Source organism: Pyxicephalus adspersus, chromosome 12 (genome assembly GCF_032062135.1).
Source record: "Pyxicephalus adspersus chromosome 12, UCB_Pads_2.0, whole genome shotgun sequence".
NCBI classification, from domain to species: Eukaryota; Metazoa; Chordata; class Amphibia; order Anura; family Pyxicephalidae; genus Pyxicephalus; species Pyxicephalus adspersus.
Window position 1 is genome coordinate 18,067,552 of NC_092869.1, and position 12,831 is coordinate 18,080,382.

The window sequence follows — 12,831 nt, forward strand, 5'->3', positions numbered from 1 at the left end:
CTGCGCTGACATAGGAACTCCCCTCCGGCATGCAGCAGACTCCCTAGCCCCCCTGAATAACTCTAGGGGGTCTGTCCGCTGAGTAATATCCCCCACAGGGGGAAGCTGCAGGGGAGTAGTGTCCCCCAGTATGATCCGCGGGACTCACCGGAACTGATGCAGATGATTCTGGGCTGTGGGAGGAGGAGGACACCGAGTCCCCGCCGTCAGCAGAGTGATCCGTTGACTGCAGCTCCGTGGTAGCCGGGTCCGGGACCCGATCACTCACTCCCCGCTGCCACGTGTGCAGGGAGGGAGTCGGCGCCATCTTGGAGGCCAGAGAAGAAGCCGGCGAGGGATCCCCGATATAAGCCCGTATAGAGGGCTGTACGGAATGCTGTTGTGGCGCTGGGGTGGGAGGAAACTTCCCCACTCTTGCTCTGTGCTGTTTGCCCATGAAAGCGTGTGTGTCTGCCCGGGATGCTGTGGATTACGATCGGCGCCTGCAGAGGACACGGATCACAGGTCGATCTTGTTAGCCGGCTAGGCCATGCCCTCCCAGGATCTTTTAACCTTGGGTGATCCCACAGACCTACAGTTTAACAAGTCAACTGTGAAGGTTTTTTGCAGTTCCTTTGTATGGATTGTTGAAAGGCTAAAAATAGCACAATTGTCCTAAAAAAAAATAGTTGTTTGATGCGCATTGTTGTGACCCGCCATGTGTGCGTGAACTGTGTTCTATCAGTTAAAAAACGCAACGGCCACTTTTGCACAGAAGGATCCTCATTCAGGTAAGTTTTTCTTTTTATGTGTATATTGTCTGTTTGGCTTCATGTGCACTCACACATACACACATACATCACACTCGTGTGTACATGTACATATAAAAGAGAAATTATAGGAAGAAATGTATAAAATGCATGCAATCCAGTATTTAACCACCTGGGTGTTTCACTGATGTCTAGATTTCTGTACCAAAAGCGGTACACTGTTTTTCATGATTTTTTTTTTTTTTTTAAATTGTAGACCTGTAACTTACAGAAATATGTCCAAACAAGGGTCTAGTAGATATCATGAATATAAAAATAGTTTAAAACACAATATCATGTAAAAAAAAAAAAAATTACTTTTAATAAAATTAAAAAACACAAAAATCAGCTTAAACAAAAATGCATAAATAAATAAAAAATACTGAAAATGCAATAATTCGGTATACTGTATAGTACTATATTTTTAACAACAGAACATCTGTTCCTTTCTAAGAGTGTTTGACCCTGCTTGTCAGCTTGACAATCAATGTGGTTTGATGTTGTGCTTGGCAACTTGGACCTCCTTCCATCACCATCAGGTGTGTTAGAATGAGTATGAAACTCAGCTGGACAGCTAATTGACAACCAGTTTGGACAGCAAGTGTGCTTGTATACAATAGGGCTAAGCTCAGGTAGCACAGCACAATGAGAGCAAACCTATAACACTACTACAAATAAACAGGAGGAGGAGGAGGAGGAGTTCTGTGGAATAGTGGCAGCAAACCAGCTTATTCAGCAAATGTCAGACTAATAAAAAAACAAATAAAAGAAAAAAAACATGCCAATGTATTCATAAAAGGAATATGTACATAATACATTCAAATGACAATATGACTTTGAGACTGGGACAAAGGCAACGAGGGGGGTCAAGTAGCAGTTTGTAGTGGAAACCATGCATACATGTACTAATTATTTGTGGATAAAACCACAAAACATTGCTAAAGATATGCTAAACAATAGAAAACTGTAATTCGAAACCAGACACAAAAACATTGCAGCAACAGATGAAGCTAACAATAATGAAGATTACAAAAAGTAACATCAATGCATACCATCCAAGTATACTTACTTATATTCGGGGCAGGGTCCTCTCCTCCTGTGTCACTGTCTGTATTCGTCATTACTGTCATTAGCAAACTCTATTTAATGTACAGAGCTGCGTCATTTGTTGGCGCTATATAAATCCTGTTTATTAAAATTAATAAATATAGTAATAATAACAATAACCCAGGGACTACCTGTAAAAAAAAGTTACTTTGCCTTTCTCCAAGCAAATACAACCAGGGTCTCTGCTTCACATTAATGGTGTTCTGTTGTCATCTCTCTTTTTGGTGGCTCCTTGGTTACAGCATTTTTTTTAGGAAGCCCTCATTAGCTTTAACAGTGCATTGCAATAAAATTAGTAAATGATATTGCATATTGATACCTCTGTGTGTTTTGAAATTACACCTGTTTATTTAGCATGAATTTCTTGAACTGCTTTCCAAATGGGCCAGCCTGCAGCTTCAGTGCCTGCTTTCTTCAAGAAGAGAACAAGCCTTGGGGAGCTGAAGAATATCAGACCTAAAATGGACCTTCTGTTGTAGGTGTTCCCTAAATTTGTCTATCTGTTAGTCAGTGATCTGGTTGTGATAAAACTGTCTGTAAATAAAAAGCTGAATGTAAGCCCAGGTTCCTCTTCTTCAGTTCTGAGATAGAGCCACAACTCCCTTCCTCGTGATCACCACACGCTACCTTTATCCCTCTTTTTCCTGTACACACAAAACCACTTTTCACCCTCATGTATACCTTCTACATACACAAACCTCATTCCACCCAGTACATGTACCCCTGCCCTCACCTTTTAGTGTACACCTTACTCAGTCCTCGTTTCACTTGTCCCAGTAGAAGCCTAACAAGCCAGAAGAGTTCACTGTCATAGCAAGTTCTCCCTCCAGCAAGATCTCTTCCAGTTACCCTCCGGGGTTTCATTGTCTTCTCACCATTATGACCACAAGAGGACAAAGCTTAGGCCACCAGAAACTGCAGCAGAGCCAATGTCTATGACAGGCAAAGTGGGTAGAAGAGATAAAAAGGTGAAAGAGGGGCACTAAGGAGTAAAAAATACCCCACAGCCAACACATTGTCCAACATAGGAGGGCAGCTCCTCCGGTCAAGATGCAGCAGTCTTCCCACACCGTAAAGTGGACCTATCACCAAAAATGTTACTATATAAAAAGACAGGTACCCTTGTATATAAGTTTTTTTTTTTTTAAAAGGGGAAGCTACGTCACCCGATCTTGTGCCCGCGTGGTGCAAGATCAGGTGACTTAGCCAAAAGAATGAAGCAGATGATGGCGCCTGATGTAGAGGATTCCATGATGGCATGGCACCTAATTAGGGCCAAGTATGGAGGGATTGGGGGCTCTGCAGAATAACTTTATACCAAGCTGTGAGCTTAACACAACCGTCCTGTTGTGATTAATCTTTTTTGGGGGTATTGCCTCCCAATTTGAGGGTGGATCATGTTTTACAGGGTTAAAGATGGTCTGTTCTGTTCGTTTTTGAGTTTTTAAGTCTGGCTGTTGGGCAATATCGCCTACTTTGTGAGTGGACAGCGGTTTACATGATTTAAAATGGTTAATTTTGTTTGATTTATGGTGCTTGTGTCTGGAATGACTAAGATTGTTGGTTATACAATGTTTATAGCTATGATTTATGAGTTAATAAAGATCAAGCTCAATTAGAGGCCACTGTCCAATAAAGGGCCACAGGCAAAACGTTTCCACATTCATTTGTCAGGTGTTTTATTATTTATTGTGTTTATATTATACATTTTGGGGTGAGGTGATAGTGGACATGTCAACTCTTTATCATCCTTACAGAAAAAGATCATTGGTGTCAGTAAAACTGAGAGGCACAAATCGTTCAAGGAATTCTTAGTGATCTTTGGATGAATGCTGGTTGAGAAATACTGGCTTATTCATAAGAGATCAAATAGGTGGATGACAATCTTGTTGAATTTAAAGTTCAAAGACTTAAGCTAAGTACAGACATTATATTTTCTCTGCCTAAAACAAACATTCATAACTGTTACATCTGTACAATTATCCCGCAAAGTTGCTCAGTGACCTGACCTGCCAGACTGAACGACCAACAGCTAATAACCACTGATGTTTTTCCTGGGAAGAACACAGCGGGATGTCTCTGACCCATTCCCCTCTTCAAATTCTGTACAGCGCTCATTCACATAATTACATTTCAACCTCTAGAGGAATAAACATGTCTCAGTTAAAAACCCTATAGACATAGTTGATCCAGAGGAAGGCCAAAAAAATGGTTCAATTTGCTTCAACAGGTTCCTTATTGTTGCTGGAAGCAATCACTAATGATAATTTTGAGAAACAGTTATTATATGTGTGTACATAACGTAAGCCACAAAACAGAACAGAAAAGTAACTGTGACACAAAACAAGCTATTGCTACAGAATTTAACAGTGCATGAGACAAGTGAGCCAGGAAAGGCATGTGGGATATGCATTGCAGTTAACCACCCAACCGTTAAGCCCGACCTTCGGGCTAAAAAAAGTTTCAATTATCGATAAGCCCGAACTTTTCCCCCTGTATTAAAATCATCACTTACCTGGTCCCGCTGTTATCATCCAGCTATATATATATATATGTGTATATATATATGCTATATCATTCTTGTGGGAGATTGCAGCATTGATCCACAGGCTTAACAAATAGGAGCAGTTGTAAACCATTTTATTCATTCAATTGCACACAGTTGTATGTGTGGTGGGATTGCTGCACAGATCACGGAAGCAACATGTTTGTTCTGGATAATCAGTAACTTTCCCAATTCTTCTTTCCCTCCCTCTTTTTGAGCTCTCTGTACACCTACAGGAGGCCGATAGCTAATCACATTCCAATACTTAAATTGCTTGCATTTAAAAAAAAGATATATTCTAGGTTGTTTTAATTAAACAGAGTAGCATCTTATGTGTGCATCTTATATCTGCTTTTTCAGTGTTAATATAATCCTGGTATGAAACTTACCTGCGCAATGCCTATTACTATAGGGTTTAAAGCTGACCTCCAGACACAATTAACTTACCTTTTTGACTTTGTTCCAGGTCTCTAAAATGGAGGTCCCTTTATCTAGCATCTTTAGACATCTAGGTGAAATATTTATGTGTACCAGCCAATAATAGCACAGTGACAGCTATACTGCTGTGTAGGTGAACACATAAAACCAATGGCTGCGGATGCATCCCTGGCTCCCACGTCTCCTTGTCATTCATAAATAATATGGATGATCACATGGGTAAGTAAGATGATATGCACAGTTGAAATAATAAAAATGAAAGTCAAAAACAGAATAGGCAGGATTAATTCAAAACAAAAAATAAATAAAATATGCATACATAAAGATAGACAGCTGTAATTTTTCATGTTACACTTCCAACTAAAAACAAAAAAAAAATGACACCTACTGCAGATCCCTCAATGGCGCTGGTCCTTCATGTGATCCGGTCCTGCTTCATTCTGGGATTCCTCTTCGTCCCACGATCTTCTGCCTTCTCTTCAGGTCTTCTTGCTCCGTCACCCAATCTCCCACTGCGCAGGTGTTGCACTTAAAAAAAACAAACAAACATTTTTACTTTATATAGAAGGGTTCTCTACCCTTCTATGTACAGTGAAAATGTTGGCTTTAGGTATGCTTTAACTTACAATCTTAGACAAACCTGGAAAATACATTGATCGATTCCTAATTTGGAAAATACATTGATCAGCAAAAATAATAAAACCACTGACATGTGAAGTGAACAACCTTAATATCGGCATATTATAATGTTGGCATAATGTCAGCACGGTATATTGGTTTGACGGCACCTCTGAAGGCTTGTGATTTATTAGGCAGCAAACAGTCTATATTGCGATATGTTAAAAGCAGGAAAGATAGTCAAGTATAAGGATCTGAGCAACTTTGACAAGGAAAAAAAATTGTGATGGCTATGTGACCATGTTGGAGCATCTCCAAAATGGCAGGTCTTGTGGATTGTTCAAGCTTTCTATTGGTTAGTAGCTGCCAAAAGTGAACTTGCTTTATGGTCATGGATGTCCAAGGCTACCTGAAATGTTTAGGGACACAAGGCTAGCTCATCTAGTCCAATTCCACAGAAGAGCTTCTGTGGCACAAACAGGTTCAAAACTTGATGTAAGTCATGGGAGAAAGGTGTGAAAACAGACAGTTCATTGCATATTGCTATCTATGGGGCAGTGTAGCTGCATATCAGTCTATGTGTCCGTACTGACTCCTCTTTTGGCTCCACAAGAGGTTGGGGAGACAAATCAATACTAGGCTGTGTAGCTGCATATCAGTCTATGTGTCCGTACTGACTCCTCTTTTGGCTCCACAAGAGGTTGGGGAGACAAATCAATACTAGGCAGGTGGTTTAGACTGTGATCCTGAGCTTAACACTAAGGGCCTGATTTATTAAAGCTCTCCAAGGCTGAAGAAGATAGGCTTTCATGGGTAAACCTGGGTGATCCAGCAAAGCTGGAAAAAAAGTATTAAACTCCACCCCTTTTGTGTTTACCGCCACAGCGGTAAAAACAGAATGGGAGCGCCTCGTGCGCAGAAGGGGCTTTGTCCTACATGGGAAAAAATGCAGATCTCACACACATTGCGATCGACACTCTCTTTTACCCAATTACAGCAGGCTTCCTCACCTGATCTTGTGCCTGCACGGTGGGAGATCGGGTAACGTAGCCAGAAGAAGAAAAAGGGGATATGAGGTAATGAGGAAGTAAATGTGAGTTTTTTTTTTTGTTCTCTAGTTTAGTTCTACTTTAAATGTGAAACTGGATTACCGCTTTTTGCATGTAAAAGCCACCCCGAGTCACACTCGGATTACCGCTAGGGGGGGTTAATATGTTAGTTGTCTGAATTGTAATCATGTGATAGTGAAAATTATTTTATGACTGTAGGCTACTTTGTTCCTGAGGAACCGGACTTTGCTCCGTGAAACACGTTTGAACGTTTTTTGCCTAACTACATAAAACAGACCAAATATGTGAATGTAATTTGATGGTTTTATGTATTTTTAATGAAGTTTTGGATAAACCAATGTTTTATGTTTTTATATGAATCATGTTTATGATATTGATTGATTGCCTTTAAAGTCCCGAGCTATGTACCTGCATTCAAATTCATTATATCTATTTTGAATAGGGATGTGGCATATGCTAATATGTGACAGATAAGAGGAATTGTCCTTAACCTTATAAGAAAATAGCACACACACAGGCTATAGAGAGCTGAACCCTGCACACCAACCTATACCAGCATACCGAGCATTACACGGGTCATGTGATGTCAGGTAAACACAACCTGCTGCAATGCAATGACATTGTAACCAGAACAGATGTCAATATCTGTGGATGTCATTCATGCAATTTACAGCAATAACTCACTATGTCAGAACCAATCCATAATCTGAGGCGGGGTCACAGCCTGAGTTCTCTGAGGATTCTTGAGTCCCTCTGGAATCATTCACTCCCTCTGGACTCTCTCACTCACGCCTATTTCCAGGTATGTGAGAACCAGCTTCTTCCTCACTGATGTCATCAAGCTGTGCTGTTCAGTCTGAAGTGCTGGCTGGCTGTATGAGCAGGTGAAATACAGGAACATAGGAGCCCACTGGATCAGGCCAATGGCCCATCTAGTCCGACTCCTGTGTCTCACAGTGGCCCACATCTTTAATAAGGAGGTAGCACATACCCATTAGGGCTAGTAACTTGTGATGGACTTTTCCTCCAGAAATCCCCTCTTAAAGGCATCTAGGCTAGATACCATCACTACATTCTGTGGCACGGAGTTCTGCAAGTTAATTACATGCTGGGTTAGTGGGTGTTCCTCTTTTATTGAGCAGGGGGAAACAAACTGGTCCTCTGCACCTTAGCAGTATCTTTTCTGGTGGCTGTCTGCTGGTGTTCTTTTGCTTCTTTTTACTTTGTGAGTCCCTTAGGGATAGGGAGAAGTTAGAAAAGTAAAATATAAATACTGGTAATATTAGTAATACTGTGCAGGATTGCATTTTTTTTATTAAGCCAGCAATATCCTAGTTGGATGGCGGCTTCATGCTGTATTTCATGAACACTTACAGCTATGTGAAATTCTGCATGAACTCCTTTTCTAAAAGTATTGTAGAGGCAATTCTGTGGTTTACCTTCAAGATCATATAAAAATTAGTTCTTACAGATAAGCCTCCAGTGGGCAACAAGGCAGTGCCAGCGGCACGTGCAGGGCTGGCGCCGCAAAGCCGAGCTGTGGGCCGAGCGTTCTGCTTCCCTCTAGCTCCTCTCCCCTCCAGCTATGCCACACTGTGAACTATGCTCCCATCCAACCTAGCTCGTCTCCAACCTCACCACAGGAATCACCTTTGCCACAGACTCAACAGGCTGCTGTCCGTGCCGCACCCTCACGCTGCATGTGAGCCGCCCGCCTTAACCCAGACAGGGGAGGGAGCGCTCCCATTGGGCTGCTGGGCAGAGGGGCGGGTAAGATGTAAGAAATGTCCTTAGACATGCATGGAGAGGAGGAGGAGGGGAGCAGCCTGGCCCCGTGTCCCTCGGTTTTCAAGTAACGAACTCTGTGCTGGGGCAACGGCGTGTGTGCCCACAGAGAGGGCTCCAAGTGCCCCTATGGCACGCGATTAGCATTGCTATGGAGCAGTTCTCCACCACTGCTCCAGAGCAATAAATTAACTACACATTCTTCACCATTTTACAGAAGCTGATCCGTTTTACAACTTCATAAAAATACTTGATTATCTAATGCAACTGTACAGGTAGTCCCTGAGTTAAGGACATCCGACATATGGGACATCTCCTAGATACAAACAGGGCTTTCCTGCTCGCCCGTGTGCAGGACGGAAGCTTTTCCATTTAACGCGTTTTGCACCATGGTGGCTGCTTCTTCATGAATTAATTATATAAATGGTAGGGTCTAGATAGAACACATAAAAGAGATTGTATAGGCAGACATTGACAGATCAACTTTTAGCTAAGCCACTACTAGCAAAAAAAATGTTCCCCCTTCTATTGAAGTAATTACTTACAAGAGACATCTTTTAGGGGGGTGACATCTTTTACTATTTATTTCCTGTAATATTTAGATAATTTTATTCTGTGTAAAAAACACAATACACCATTATCGTTTTTTATCAATTTTTTGTCATGTTTAGATTTTTTGTTTAAAATAAAATGTGTTGTTTCTAATTCAGTAGCCCGTTGAAAGTCCAACTTCCCTGAACTCTCTTGTCTACAACTGTCAAAGGTCCCTGCAGGACCAGGGGGTCTGTTGCCTCCTCAGTGTTACCCACTTTGCACTCCCCTGCTGCCAGCACAAGCTCTGCTTACTTCCTGGTCAAGGTCATATGACTCCCTGTCAGCTGCCCCTTTGCCTCAGTGGACTAGTGTGTTCTGGAGACGCACTGTACCTGCTGGCAAACATGCTAATAGCATCTGAACTGCCTCCTCCCCAGCACTCTTCCTGATGGTGGGTTAGGATGTCTGCAGGTCACATGGCCCCATCCATCACATGACCTTCCCTTTATAAGGAAGTAAGTGGCAACAGGAAGTTGCCTGAACAAGGGAGTTCCTTTTGGCTCTGCTCCCAGGTTCCTGCTGTTTCAGTCTGTGTCTTCTGTTCCTGATTTTCTTGTGTACCGACCCCGGCTTGACCTCTGACTTTTACTGATCTCCGCCTGCTCTGACCTTTGGCTTGTCTGACCACTCTCTCACTTCGGCACTATGCTTTGTTCCTGCCTGTCAGCAGTCACCTGCCTTGGCGGGCACAGGGCCTGCAGCCTGCAGCGGGCACAGGGCACAGCAGCCTGCAGCACAACATCCTCACCTCTAGAGGATTTGGAAAAGACTGGCTGATGCTTAGACTGGTGACAGGGAGGGTCCTTGCCTTGTGGTGTTGTGACAAATCATTTTCTTGCTTGTGACTTATCTTGGGAACGTGGCTTTCTTTTTTATCTTTTTGATGTATATTATCAGGGGCCTTCATATGTCACTTATTGTATATGAGAAGAGAATAATTTAAAGTTACTAAATGTTAAAAAAAAATGAAGGTTTTTGTTAATTAACATGCCCAATAGTGTGAAGAGACTTTTAAAGCACATATTATTTCCAACCCATCAACATTATTAAAATATAAACTGTCAGCAAACTTTATTTAAAAACAATTATTATTACTGCTTTCAATATTATGTAACAAGAGACATTTGGCACTCACCACCTACGTATGCTTGCTTAAAGCAGAATCAATAAATTCAGGTCTGATAATGTTCCAAAAGGGGACCTTGTTCCTGAGTTCCAAATACTACGAAAATTTCACTCTGCAGATTTTAAAGTATGTTCCCTAATCAAGCATACATTGGAGGTGAGTGCCTGCTATATCCCTTTCCTTCTTTATCTGGGGATTATAAAACAATTTAAATAGTTTTTTTCCACTATTTATAGTGAGATTAGGTTGATCAAAGGAGAATTATCCACAAAAACAGCTTCTGATAAGTTTAGTATAAATTGTTTTCAGGCATTGAAATTCACCCCAAATTGATTCCGTCTTTTGTTTTCAGATCCTCTCCACTGCTGTGATCTGCACACAACATATTGGAGCAATATATTTTTCCACTCAAAGTGGATTTATGTAAGCAATGAGTGTGTATTTTTTATGATATTTAGATTTTTTGTACCACAGGATGTTGATGTGAATATTATTTATAGGTCTCATGGTGATTCCTGGGAAAGCAGACGGTCAATCCACGGAATGCGTTGAATGTTATTTACATGAGACTGTGCTTACTATTGCAGTTTTTTTTGTAAATGTTGCTTGTTTGTTCTTAAAAAAACGGTTTCATAAATAATGTAAAAACTTTTAAAATTGTAACTAAATAAAGTTTTCTGGCATTTTATATTATTTTAATGTTGATGGTTTTGATTAATATCTGCCTTAAAAGTCCCTTCACACTATTGGGACTAATAATTGGCTAATTACCGGGATATGGCAAGATTTATTTTAATGATATATATGGTGTGAACTTGACTACCCTGTCTTTTAAGGTTTTTGTTACATAAGGAGCAGGCAACGGCCCTTCTGCATTAAAAGTAACTGACCTTCTTGTTTACAATGTTTTCCTAAATGTAAATGAGGTAACATTAAGAAAGAAAGAAAGAGAAAAATAGCAGGGGATTTATGGCTATATCTTTTATATATGCAGTTCATTAAAATATGAATAGTCATGTTAGTAGGTAGTAACAGTTACATCTAGTAATAAAGTATTGTCCCTGAATTGTTTCTCACAATTATAGATTAAAATCTCCATTGGAACACTTTTCTCAGAGACAAATTATGTATATTTTATTACTGAATACCAAAAATAATTCAGTTACCTCAATACCTACCTTTTTTCTAATATTAACATATTTCTTTTATACCTACCATGTTACCACAGAACATGGGGTCAGGGAGCACGCTGCTTAAGCCCTCTATAACCATTATTTATATGTTTACTAATTACTTGCATATATTTAGTAAAATTGTAAACCTGGAATGTACAACTAAATATAACTGTTATTCTTTATGTTTTTGCTTTCACTAGTACTGTCACTGGTTTCCCTTTAATCCCTTGAGAAAGCCTTACTGGCGAAACGCGTCGGGTGTCGGGATCCAGTATACTGCTTACATACCTGTTGTTTATATTCACTTTGGCAGTTGAACTGTGTTTAGGAAAAAGTCCCTGATACCCCCTATTTATTGTTAATGGTTAGGTACAGGGACAATACTTGATTACCAGATGTAACCGTTACTACCTACTAACATGACTGTTCATATTTGAATGAACTGGCTATATAAAAGATCTAGCCATAAATCCCCTGCTAATCTTCTCTTTCCTTCTAAATGTTAACTCATTTACGCCATTAGGGGTTTGGCTACTATATACTTTGTAAGAGGCTAGTGGGTACACCAATCTCATTAATATTCACCCTTTCTTTAATGTACACTGAACTAAATTAATTCCTGTGCAAATGTGCGGGAAAATCAAAAGATAAATGTATTCCTATATAGACAATTTAAAAAAAAAAGGTTTCAGCACAGAGACATCTCCAACAAACTTCTGTTAATCAACATCCATAAAGCAGTTGTTTTGGGTGTATGACATAATGGCTCTGGCGAAAACTAAAAATCTTACACTTTGCAGCACTGGAAATGGGTACTCTGAAGGTTACACTGGTACACTGCTATAGTTACTTGCAGAATATGGAAAATGTTCTGAGATAAATAACAAATAAGTGAGGTTATGCTTTAAGGTTTACTCAGCACAAGTTTGTTAAAGAATTACACAGAAATAAAACCAGTTCTCTCCTGTTGTAGATCCAATTTGCATTCTTTAGCATGACTGGGAGTATACCATGTGGACTTCTGGTAAAAACCTTTGGGGGGCACATTTTGGAAATCACTGTCTAGTTATTAAATGTTACCTTTGACTGTAGCATGCTGAAAGCAATAGACAAATAACATACTAAAAATTATTGTTGCTGTTCGAATTCGGGTCGTCCTATTGTTCGACCCGAATATGACCGTTCGAATTCGGGTGGACCCGACCAGAATTTTGCTGGATTCGAAGCCCCGAATTCGACCCTCCCACAATGCCTAGGGACGTCCCCCATGATGCCTAGGGCCCTCCAATAACAGCAGGCATGCTCCCCTCCATGTTTGTTGTGGCAGGCAGCCGATTGGCTGTCTGTCACTGCATGCAACACAGGCAGCCATTCCCCTATATAAGGTCAGGGCGTGCCTGCATTTACCACTCCTGACAGAGATTTGCTAGCATCACAACCTTTCTGTGCTGCTTGGCTTGCTTTGTCAAAGTGAAAAAAAGTGCTTTACTTTGTTGTGTCACACTCACACTATTAAGCTACGTACACACGTCAGATTTTTATCTGCCGTGTGTACAGTCGGTGTCGTCCATCGTCCGGACGTCCG

The 12,831-nt window shown here is 40.7% G+C and overlaps 1 long non-coding RNA gene across 2 annotated transcripts in view; it reads left to right on the top strand.

Annotated features, from left to right (window-relative positions):
• The window catches only part of LOC140342495 (uncharacterized), an 82,531-nt gene extending 71,767 nt beyond the window's left edge, over positions 1 to 10,764 (top strand). The window contains exons 4-6 of one of the 2 annotated variants that reach the window (XR_011923089.1): positions 4,907 to 5,097; positions 10,424 to 10,494; positions 10,572 to 10,764. This is a non-coding gene — a long non-coding RNA (uncharacterized lncRNA). Of the gene's footprint in view, positions 1 to 4,489; positions 5,098 to 10,423; positions 10,495 to 10,571 lie in introns of those variants that run through there. The other variant, XR_011923088.1, reaches the window with a different exon arrangement.
• The last annotated feature ends 2,067 nt before the right edge of the window (positions 10,765 to 12,831 follow it).